The sequence below is a fragment of the Tursiops truncatus genome, chromosome 6, assembly GCF_011762595.2.
Source record: "Tursiops truncatus isolate mTurTru1 chromosome 6, mTurTru1.mat.Y, whole genome shotgun sequence".
Taxonomy (NCBI): Eukaryota; Metazoa; Chordata; class Mammalia; order Artiodactyla; family Delphinidae; genus Tursiops; species Tursiops truncatus.
In genome coordinates this window covers 108,855,064-108,865,938 of record NC_047039.1, presented here as the reverse complement: position 1 = coordinate 108,865,938, position 10,875 = coordinate 108,855,064, and the positions used below count along the sequence as shown (strand labels likewise).

At 54.9% G+C, this 10,875-nt stretch overlaps 1 long non-coding RNA gene across 1 annotated transcript; it reads left to right on the top strand.

The window, feature by feature from the left end:
- Positions 1-212: 212 nt before the first annotated feature.
- On the top strand, positions 213-5,934 carry LOC109552443 (uncharacterized). The gene is made up of 4 exons (XR_004527126.2): positions 213-1,132; positions 1,718-1,887; positions 3,857-4,029; positions 5,164-5,934. It is a non-coding gene; the product is annotated as an uncharacterized lncRNA (long non-coding RNA).
- The last annotated feature ends 4,941 nt before the right edge of the window (positions 5,935-10,875 follow it).

The window sequence follows — 10,875 nt, the reverse complement described above, 5'->3', positions numbered from 1 at the left end:
TTCCGTAGTAAATTATTCATCTGTGTATCTCCCTCTCTCCTAACTGCTTAGGGAGCTGTCAAGGGGGGTGTGGCTTTCTGTGTTCCCCCCCCCCGCCCCGCCCCGTCTTCCTCCCCCACCCTCTTCCTCCCCCCTCCCCCACCTCTCTCCGTCTATCCCCTTCCCCCCTCCCTAATCCTCTCCTTCCTGCCCCTTCCTTCCCTCCTCCTCCCTCTTCTCCCCACTCCGTTTCCTATCCCCTCTAACCCCTCTCCCGTCTCCCGCCTCCCCTCCTCCCCACTTCCCTCCTCCCGCTTCCCGTCTCCCCCTCCCCTTCCTGCTCCGGTCGGAGCTGAGCACCGGAGGCTGGCGGGGAGGGGCCGCCGCCCGGAGGTGACCGGCTGCCACGCTCTCGCGTTTCCTCCCCGCCTTAAATAAGAATAATCGTCTAAGTCAGCGGGGCTGGGATTAAAAAAACACTCGTCGCTGGCAGTCTGGCACCCCCAACCGGGACCACGGAAATCTTCCTCCAGAGGACTGGGGACGCTGGAGTTGGGGGGAAGGTGGAAGCTGGGCCAGGAGGGGGCTGCCGTCCCAGGAGGGCCCCGGCTGGAGCCAGAGGCCACACTGCTTCCAGGGGACCTTGCTGAGCCTCAGTTTTCTGCTCTGTGGGATGGGCCAAAGACTAACTTCCTGTTCTCTAGGGCCACACCAGCTCTCAAATCCGTTTGTGAGTCTAGAAGTTTTCAAGGCCCCTCTGATCAATCCCCACAGCTGATCAGGCAGAAAGGAGGAACAGGGGAATGAGTCTTCAGGGTATGATGTGAGTTCCTAAAGCCAGGCAAGGAGTGGGGAAAAGCCCGCCCAGCACCCGGTCACAGTGGGCCACACCACTCTCAGTCTGTGGCCTGGAGCACAGGCTCCGTTTCCTCACCTGCAAACTGAGCCGTGATGCCTCCCTCCCCTTGACAGAGGACAAGGGCCCTCCCCCTGCGAACTGCTGCACACGTCAGCGGCTAAGTGGCAGTTGTCCTGTGCCCAGCCATCCCCCTCCCCGCCCAGCCTCCAGGTCACCTGCACTAAACAGCAACAGGAAAGAGGGCCGGAACCTCTTCGCTCCCAGCAAGGAGCAGTCAGCACCAGAGAAACCAAGGTAGGTGGCAGATCAGAGCCTTCCCTGCTACCGACACCAGCCTAGAAGTCAGGAGCAAACCTTTGGGGATTCTTCAGAGATCTGCATCCTTTTCCTCCGTGTGATGCTGCAGGTGGAAGGCGGCCTTCCCTTTCTGGGCCAGGAGGCCCGGGTGTCAGGTCCTGAGTTTGATTCGTGACCCTGCTGTTTGACCTTAGCCTTTGACCTTTCCCTCTGGGGCAAAGAGTTCCAAGGTTCCTTCCAGCCCCTGCCTGTTTAGGATTCTGTTTTCTTTTTTTTGCTGTACGCGGGCCTCTCACTGTTGTGGCCTCTCCCGTTGCGGAGCACAGGCTCCGGACGCGCAGGCTCAGCGGCCATGGCTCACGGGCCCAGCCGCTCCGCGGCATGTGGGATCTTCCCATACCGGGGCACGAACCCGTGTCCCCTGCATCGGCAGGCGGACTCTCAACCACTGCGCCACCAGGGAAGCCCTGTTTACTGCTGTTGACAGTGATGAGCGCCACTGGTCCATGACTCACTAGGTGCCAGGAGCAGTGCTCGGAGCCTCACAGCTCCTTTCAGCCTCCCCCCACCCTTCTCATCTAGGGCGCAGTGACTACTGCCCCATTTTACAGATGAGAACGCTGAAGCTCAGAGCGGGGACTTGCCTCAGATCAAGAGGCTGGACAGCGGCTGACGGGTGCTCTCGCTTTGGCGACACAGAAGGGTGTCCTCACCCAGCTCCCTGTGCTGCCCACGGGGACATCTTACGTCAGGTCAGTGCTGCCCAGAGGGAAGGTGGCCCTTGGGATCAGAGTTGTCCAGCCTGCCCCAGCCTAGTGACCTCAGGCCCGACAGGACCTTCAGAAACACCGGTCTCTGATCTGAAGACTTCTCTTCGTCTTTTCCATAAGCACAGTGAGAAATGCATTGGGAAAATGACCCCCCTCTGGATAATTATCCCACATCCTGTGACCGGTGACACATTCGCTGGCCTAAAACAGTGGCTTTCAAGCCTCTGATAGACCCTAAGGGGCATTGGGAAAAGGGGGCAAAGAGAGCCAGGGTGGGCTCCTGCTTCACTCAGTATGAATCACTTGGGCAGGATCTGTCTTGAGAAGGAACAGGGCCCAAGGTTGAGGTGGGCAGGTGCATGTGAAGAACCAGTTTGAAACCCACTGTTGTAAATAGTGAGAAGCCGTTTGGGATGGAGAATTGCGGCTTCCTGAAGCCCCCACTTACGTAACTTGGCTCTCCCGCGGCTGCCACCCCAAGGGTGAGCAGACAAACAAAACTGCAGCTAAAGAGGCTTCTCCCAGGACTCTCTGGCCCAGAATCCTTTATGAGGTCACTGCATTCAGTCACTCAGACAGGCCCACCCAGTGGGTGCCGTCATACCCGCAGTGTGAACGCGCAAACTGGGGCTCAGAGACCTTCAGTAATTTGCCCAAGGTCACACAGCCAGTACGAGGCTCAACTAGGACACTCGGGCTTCTGACACTGACTGCCCTGCCCTGAAGAAGCAGCACGGTCACCCAGCGCGTGTCATTGGCTCCTGCCCCCGTCCTGCTCCAGTCAGTGTCAAGCCATCCCCAGGGGTTTCTTTGGGCCCCGGGAGGAATCACAGATTCTCAGGAACAGATCTGAGGAGCTGTTCAAATATATTCAGGAAAGAAAACAGCCACGGCCCCGGACAGAGCTGGTCCTGCTGTGGGCACTGCCATGTCCTCCACGTACCCACCCCTCAGCCAGGGCGCCTCTATCCCCGCTGCAGGTGACAGCCATGTTTGCCACTCCCCGATGGAGTTGTCCCTAAAGTTCCAGAGCCCTTGTGCCTCCCAGAGGCCCCAAAGCAGGGCTGCGAGTCTTCCAGGAGCCTGTTTTCCATACATCCCTCACGTCTGTATTGGACCAGGTTCTGGGGCTGCCACCACGCTGCCCCCAATCAGGCCAGGCCCTGGTTAGTCCTGAGCGGCATTCCCTTCTTCCCTAGAGATGGAGGTCCCCTCGGGAGGGAGGTGAGACAGAAACAGCCTGGGGTTGGCCTACCTTCCACCTTGTCAGAGAGACCCCAACAGGTAGAACCCCCCGGGCCCAAGGTGGGGCTTGCTCTGAGCTTAGGAAGAGTCAGTGTTGTCGATGGTGGGTGGGGGATGGGAGACAGAACAACAGAGCAGAGGGTCAAACTCACTTTTCCACCAGCTGAAGGCACAACTGGGCAAATTGGGGCGGGTCTCAGCCTCTGGGTGTCTGGGAAGCGAAGGAATGAAATCCTGGCTCCCGTGTGGAGTGAATGGAACTCTCCTTGCAGGTGGGGAAGTCGTCAGCCCCTGCCCAGTTGGTTCCAAACCCTGTGGGATCTGCTCCCTGGAGCTGGACCCACCGCTTCCAAACTGGAAGCAGAGGGGGGAGGGGAGGCCCAGGCATGGCTGTGGATGAAGGATGGGGGAACTGGGAGGGGAGGGGAAACTAATACCGACTTTCAGTCCCACTCCAGTGACTCATACACCCCACCTTTACCGAGAAAGTTAGAGATTTTCATCATTATCATTAAAGGGGGTGGTTAGAAACGCTTAGAATCTATGAAAGAGGGAGATCGTTCATGCACGCACGTTAACCATAGTTAGTCATCTCTGGATCTCTGGGTGAGGGGTATTGATGACTTTTCCCTTCTTGTTTGTCGCTTTCGGTGTTGCTTGAATTTATTTATATATTTTACAAGAAGGGTGTTTTGTTTTTTTCCAGAAACAACAGTGATGTTACCCCAAAAGAGAAAAAAAAATTTTAAAGTCAACAAGACTAAACTCTGTAAATACCAAGACACTCTTCCAAAAAGATGCAGCAGATATGAAAACAACGAAGGGAAAACGTCAGAGGCTCATTGCTCCGCAACCCGAGGAACCAAAGAACCAGACCTGGTGAGTCCCGAAGAAGAGAAGACGAGTTTCAGAAACTCGCGGAAAGAAAGCTCTTGGGGGAACACGAGTGCCTTTGAGAGGAGCCAGTAAGGAGCGGATCCATGAGGTCTCCAGCAAAGAGCTGGAACCCAAGAGGACTCGGCTCAGGCTGGGACTGTGACTCAGAGGCCGCTCTCTGGGCACCACGGGCAGTGTTTGCTCTCTGTAAGATGGGCATGGCAAGAGCGCCAGTATTAGGACTGGCGTCGCAGAGCCGAGATGGGAAGGGCATCCCCTCTTCCTGCCTCCCTCCCCATCCCCCACCCACCATCGGCAACACTGACTCTTCCTAAGCTCAGAGCAGGCCCCACCTTGGGGCCGGTGGTGGTGGGGGGTTCTACCTGTCGGGGCCTCTCTGGCAAGATGGAAGGTAGGCCAACCCCAGGTGGCCGTCCTCTTTGGAAACGCCCTGGGATGGAAAACTCAGCTCCGTTAGCAACTGTTCTTAAAAGCCCCTCCTGACCCTGGAGGCAGCACCTGCCACCAAAGAGCTGTCAGATGGTCCCATGCACCTGCCCTTTGACCAACAGATTCCATTTTTAGGAATTTAGACCACAGAAAGCCTCACACGGGAGACAAAGGGAAAATGCACAGGAAATTCACTGCATCACTGTTTATAACAGGAGAACTTTGGAAAGCGCCTAGACACCCATCCAGGGGGACTGATTACATAATGGGAAGGCACTGCCCAGTGGAGAGCAAAGAGCTGTAACAAACACCTGCCTGCTCCTTCAAGGAGTGAAAAGAGCAATAGGCCTTCGTCGGTATTTCAGGAAGGACACCTGGTTCACACCTTGCTTGTCAACGTAGCTGTGGTTGCCCTGGGAAGGGAGCTGGGGGCTTGGGTAGGAGGGAGAATAATTCTACCCTTAAACCCTTTTCTCTGATTCATTTCACCGTGAGCACGTACTCCCTAGGAAAGCCATCCGCTGGCCTTCCTCCCACTAGAATGCTGAGTAGAAACTTTTGGTGCTCACCCACCCTCAGTTCTCCTCTCCTTCTCAGGACCCATCACCCTTGCCGCGGGGCCATGAGACCACTGCTGGCCAGCGGATTGTGGGAAGAAGTGATGTGTTGTTCTTTTCCCTGTCTCAGTGACCCAGAGACGGAGGTGACACAGGACGGAGGCAGCGTGGACCCCTGAGCTTTCACACGGAGAACAGTTGCCCTGGAGAATCACCTGGACTCACAGCAGACTTTTGTTGTGTTGAGACGGTTCAATGTGGGGCTTATTTGTTACTGCAGAACAACCTAGCCTTGCTAACTGATACACATGTGGAAAACCACGTTCTTGTTCAAGGGGTACCAGAGAGCTTGGACAGGTCCCTTGACTCCACCAGGCCTCAGTTTCCTCAAGTGTGTGGTGAGGCGAGGGGGCTTTTCTCCTCTTACTAGGGCCTGTGCTGCTAATGTACCCAAACCCTAAAGGCCTGAGGAGTATCTGCCAATACTAAGGGCTGCTGGTGTGGAGTGCTTGCTGGACACTGGCCGCTGGCTGGGCCACCTTGGGGATATCACGGAATCCTCACAGTGGCCCCAGGAGGGAGGCACTATCATTATCCCCATTTCCCCAGCAGGAAACTGAGGCTCAAGAAGGTAAGGTCACTGGCCCGGAAGCCCCAGCGTGTGTGATTCTTAACTGCTCTAACGACAACTGCCACCTGGTATTTTACTTTCTCTCTTATAAACACAACTTAAAAGAAAGCCCACTGTTGACAACTTGGGAGAGCTTAGAATAAGGATTTTTTTTTTTAAATTTCACGACCTTAACCATTTTTTTTTTTTAACATCTTTATTGGGGTATAATTGCTTTACAATGGTGTGTTCGTTTCTGCTGTATAACAAAGTGAATCAGTTATACATATACATATGTTCCCATATCTCTTCCCTCTTGCGTCACCTTAACCATTTTTAAGTGTACGGTTCAGTGGCATTAAGTCCATTCACATTCTTGTGCAACCCCCACCACCATCCATCTCCAGAACTCTTTCTTTTTGGCCACACCTTGCAGCATGCAGGATCTTACTTCCCCCACCAGGGATCGAACCCTGTCCCCTGAAGTGGAAGCGTGGAGTCTTAACCACTGGACCACCCAGAAGACCCAGAAGGGAAGACCCAGAAGACCCAGAAGGGAAGACCCAGAACCCTTTTTATCCTGCGAAACTTTGTACCTATTAAACACGAACTCCTTATTTACCCCTCCCCCCAGGCCTTGGCACCCACCGTTCTCTATGAATTTACCCATTCTAGATACCTAATATACGTGCAATCATACAATATTTGTCCTTTAGTGTCTGGCTTATTTCAGTTAGCATAATGTCCTCCAGGTTCATCCAAATTGAAGCATGTGTCAGAATGTCCTTCCTTTTTAAGGCTGAATGACATTCCATTATATGTATGTACCACATTTTGTTTATCCATTCGTCTGTTGATGGACACTTGGGTTGTTCCCGCCTTTTGGCTACTGTGGATAACGCTGCAGGGAACGTGGGTGTACATGTATCTGTTGGAGACCCTGCTTCCAATTCTTTGAGGTATATATCCCAAAGTGGAATTGCTAGATCATATGGTAATTCTATTTTTAATTTTTTGAGGACCCACCATACTGTTTTCCACGGCGGCTGGACCATTTTACATTCCCACCAAGAGTGTACAAGCTTCCAATTTCTCTACATCCTCACCAACACTTATTTTCTGAGTTTTGGTAGTAGCCATCCTCACAGGTCTTAGGTGGTATCTTATTGTGGTTTTGATTTGCACTTCCTGATGGTCACTGAGGGAATGGGATTTTTTTTAATGCCACTGGTGCGGTCCCCTGGACCTGCTTCCAGAGGAGGAAGCAGGGGGCCGGGGTGCTGCTCCAGTCCTGGGGACATCGTAGCCACATCTCAAAGTCCTCGAACCCCAAACAGGTGCGTGGTGCCGTGCTCCTGGGGCACAGTGTGACTGTGTGCCCTGATGACCTGTGCCCACCCCAGCTGGGGTCCCAACTTCTCCAGAACCTCAGCCTCTGACGTTGCAACCCCCTACTTCCCCTACTGGGCCTGAGCAGGAACTGAGCTCGGCCTTTCCAGCCCCACCTGATCCTGTGACCTAGAGTCCCCACCCAGGCCGGGGACACAGAGCACAGAGGAGGCAGCATTACAGGGAGGTGAGGGGGGGAGAGGGGGTGGTCATCTGCATGTCCCTTGTCCTTCCACGTCTAGTCTAGTGCAGCTTTGTGTGTGGGACAAGGTCAGGGACTTTGGAGCCAGACAGACTCAGTCTGAGTTCCATCTCTGCCCTGTGCCAGCCGTGTGACCTTGGATAAGCCGCTTCCCTTCCCAGCCCTCACTTTTCTCATCTGTAAAATGGCTGAAACGGTGCTTGGCACAGAGTAAGCACTGACTAACCACTTCCCTTAATGACCAGCATTATCATCATCCTCACTGTCATCCACATCCAGAGGTACGATCGGGTCCCACCTGTGTCAAACAGTCCATGGCTCCCTATTGCCGGCAGGAGAAAATCCACCATGCCCTCACGGACTGGTGGGCACTGCCTGGACTGGTCCCTGCTGACATCTCTAAACTCCTCTTCCCCTCACTCATCACAATGCAGTCACCTGGGCTGCCTCCTGTCCCTCAAACACCCAGCACTCCTTTCTGCCACTGGCCCTTTGCACATGCTTTTCCTCCTGCCTGAAATGTGCTTTCTTCACTCCACTCCACGCCCATCCCTCCCACGGTTAACTCCTAAAGGCTCTGTCTCACTTCAAACATTACCTCTTCCAAGAAGCCTTCCTGGACATCCCCACCCCTTGTCCACATGGGAACCCTTGGCCTTCACAGCTCTGTACCCACCCCCCACCCCTGCATAGTGCTTCACAGTACTGAAATGTGAAATTATTTGAGGAATGTCAGCCTCCCCAAGTGAGCTCTGTGAGGCCAGAATCGCTCCCCATTATCGTGCAAGCACCAAGGACAGGGTTGACCCAGGGGCCCCCCAAATGTTCACCAAATCGAATTATTAATTTCCAGAATCTCCTTGACTTGGGAAACTCAGATTCTTTTCAGCAAAGACAATCCATTACCTACATAACGAAATAGGCTTTAACGTTCATACCTTTGTAAGACTTTTCCACTCATTACACGAACAAATCTGGGAAAACCCTCAGCTTCATCCTGTGCCCTAATTTTTCAGCTCGTGGTCACTGAACTCAGAGCAGCTGCCCACAGTTCCTGCTGTGCCTCCTCGCAGCCCAGCCTCCGGCCACCTCTTCCTCAGAACACGCAGGAGGCTGCGGGCTGCTCCAAGTGTCACCCCTTGCCTGGGGATAAATGCCAACCATGAGTAATGGCGGGTTGCTGAGGGAGATGCAGACGCACATTCAGCCCAGTCAGCAACATCAGCGAAAGCCAATGTGGCCCCTTGCCCGGGGTTAGGGCCTGACTCAGCCGGTCCACACACAGCAGCCCCCCAACCAGTTGGGGAGTGAAGGTGCGGACCCCCAGGGGAACGCGGGGCAGGACGCCCGCTAAGACATGTTGCCAAAGCCCGTGCATTCGCTGGTTCCTGCATCTTCTCCCTTGTCTATTTCAACAGCCCAGCGACTACTGTCTACTCCAACTGGTTTGGGGGAGGCCCTAGTGAGGCCCAGGGCTCACCCTTTCCCCAGGCCATGGGATGCTCTACAGGATGCTTCAGAGGGCCCCAGGGGAGGTGGTATTCAGAGAGGGGCAGCGCTGAGGTCCATTCAAATGGTTCTCCATGAAAGAACTTTCTTGATGCGGTGATGCAAATAGGCTACAGGCAACAATCACCGTTAGTACCACTGGTGCTGTGATTGTGGTTGGGGCAGCTCAGGGAAGATGACACCTTGAGGCCTGGAAGAAGGGCGGACTGTCCCAAAATATAGACGAGTTGGGGGAGGACTTGGGATGTGGGGTCAGCGTCTGGTTGGGATCCACAGACACGCAGGGTGAGCCTCAGGGTGAATGAGACCGGTTGAGAGGGAGGGTCTGAGCCTGGAAAAAGGAGCCTGGCCTGCGTGGGGGTCCTAGGTTCCCCCAGGGCTCACGTTCCTGTGGGATAGATGATATAGACAAAATGAAACAAGCAAGCAACTAGATGGGATGTGGGAGGTGGCAAGGGCAAGGGGCGGAAGTGGGTGGTTAGGGAGGACTCCTGGGGGGGAGAGGGTGGGCCCTGGGGATATCTGGGGGGAAACTCCAGGAGAGAGGGCCCAAGAGACTCCAGGGTACCCTGAACCTGAGAAGAGTGGGGGTGGGTGGGGGAAGGAGAGGGAAGTAGGGGAGGGGTGGGAGAGGGAGAAGCGGTGGGGGGGGCGTCACACTCACCCACATACACACAGACAGCTGTTCGTGCCCCTTGTTTCCTTCCCAGAATTCCCAGGCTAACCCATCAGGCAACAGGCTACACCCCATCCCCCAATAATCAAAGACTTCCTCATCTATGCAGAGCGTTAGGGGGGCTCAGCCTTTGTGGATCCTCACAGCTGCCTGTGGGGTGTCCTAACCCCCATTCTGCAGCTGAAACAGCCGAGGCTTTCGCTGGAAAGGGGAGCAGATCTGGGACGGGGCTCGGGGAGGCAAGAGGCCTGGAAACCCTCAGGGAAATTCACACTCCAGCTGCTTGCCAGCCCAAGGACAAGCGTTCTCAGCGTGTCACATCAACACACACACATGCACACTGACACGCACGTGTGTACCCGGACACACTCACAATCCCACCCTCACACTGTCATGCGCACACACTGGCAAACAGATAAACACTCACAATGACACACAAGCATAGCCCAACACACCACCACACAGCACACACACACACACACACACACACACACACACACACACACGACTGCGTCTCTAGTTGGTCTGAGCTCTCTGCTCCAGAATGGCTCTCTCTTTAGGCTGGAGCCTCCTCGGGGAAATGTTTCCATCTTCATATGATCCTCCAGACTGTCCCCCAGCTGCCGGGTCGCCTAAAATCCTGAGAAATAAGGAAAGATTCCTTTAAAACGCACACTTCAAATTTTAGGCTGAAACAGTTGGAAGTTTGGAGCCCAATCTTCAGGCTCAGTCGGACGTGGGCTTGTGTTACCAGGCAGGTGGGGACAGGTAGGATGCTGAGGGCCCTTGAGGGGGGCTAGGGTTGCAGAGCAGGGAGTGTTGGGGGGTGGTTGGTCTGGGCAGATTCCATACCTGCCCCATCCCCCATGGCTGGGAGCAAACTCCACAGAGCAAGAGCTGGCCGAGGGCTGAGGGGGGGGGGCGGGTCAAGGATACCGCTCTGGGAGTCCCACCCCACCTCCCACTCACTCCCACTCACTCTGGGAGTCCCACCCCACCTCCCACTCACTCCCCAAAGGACTTGGCTCCCGTGAGCCTCAGTTTCCCCATCTGTACAATGGGTGCGATCCACCTCTTAGGGCTAGTGTGAGAGTTAAATGACATCCATCATACTTACAAAGTTATAAGCCCTGGAAGCCCAAGAAAAGAAAGTGGGGCGGGGGATGGGAAAAACTCGAGGCAGTGGCCTCTCGGGCGTAACCGGGCTGAAAATAACCAGCATTTTCCTTTTCTCTGCGGCTGAAGCAGCGCTTCCCATAGGACCGCGCCTGCTTATCAGGAGCAAAGCCGCTCTCTCTGCCAGAAGGTGACTGTGGGGGCTTGGCTCCCCACTCCAGCCTCCAGCCCGACTCCCACGGAGGAGAACACTGAGCTCCCCCCTCCCAGTTCAGGTTTCTACCCCCCCCCAACCCCCCCAAGCAATATTGCATATATTTAAATCTCTGCTGTTTCCAGG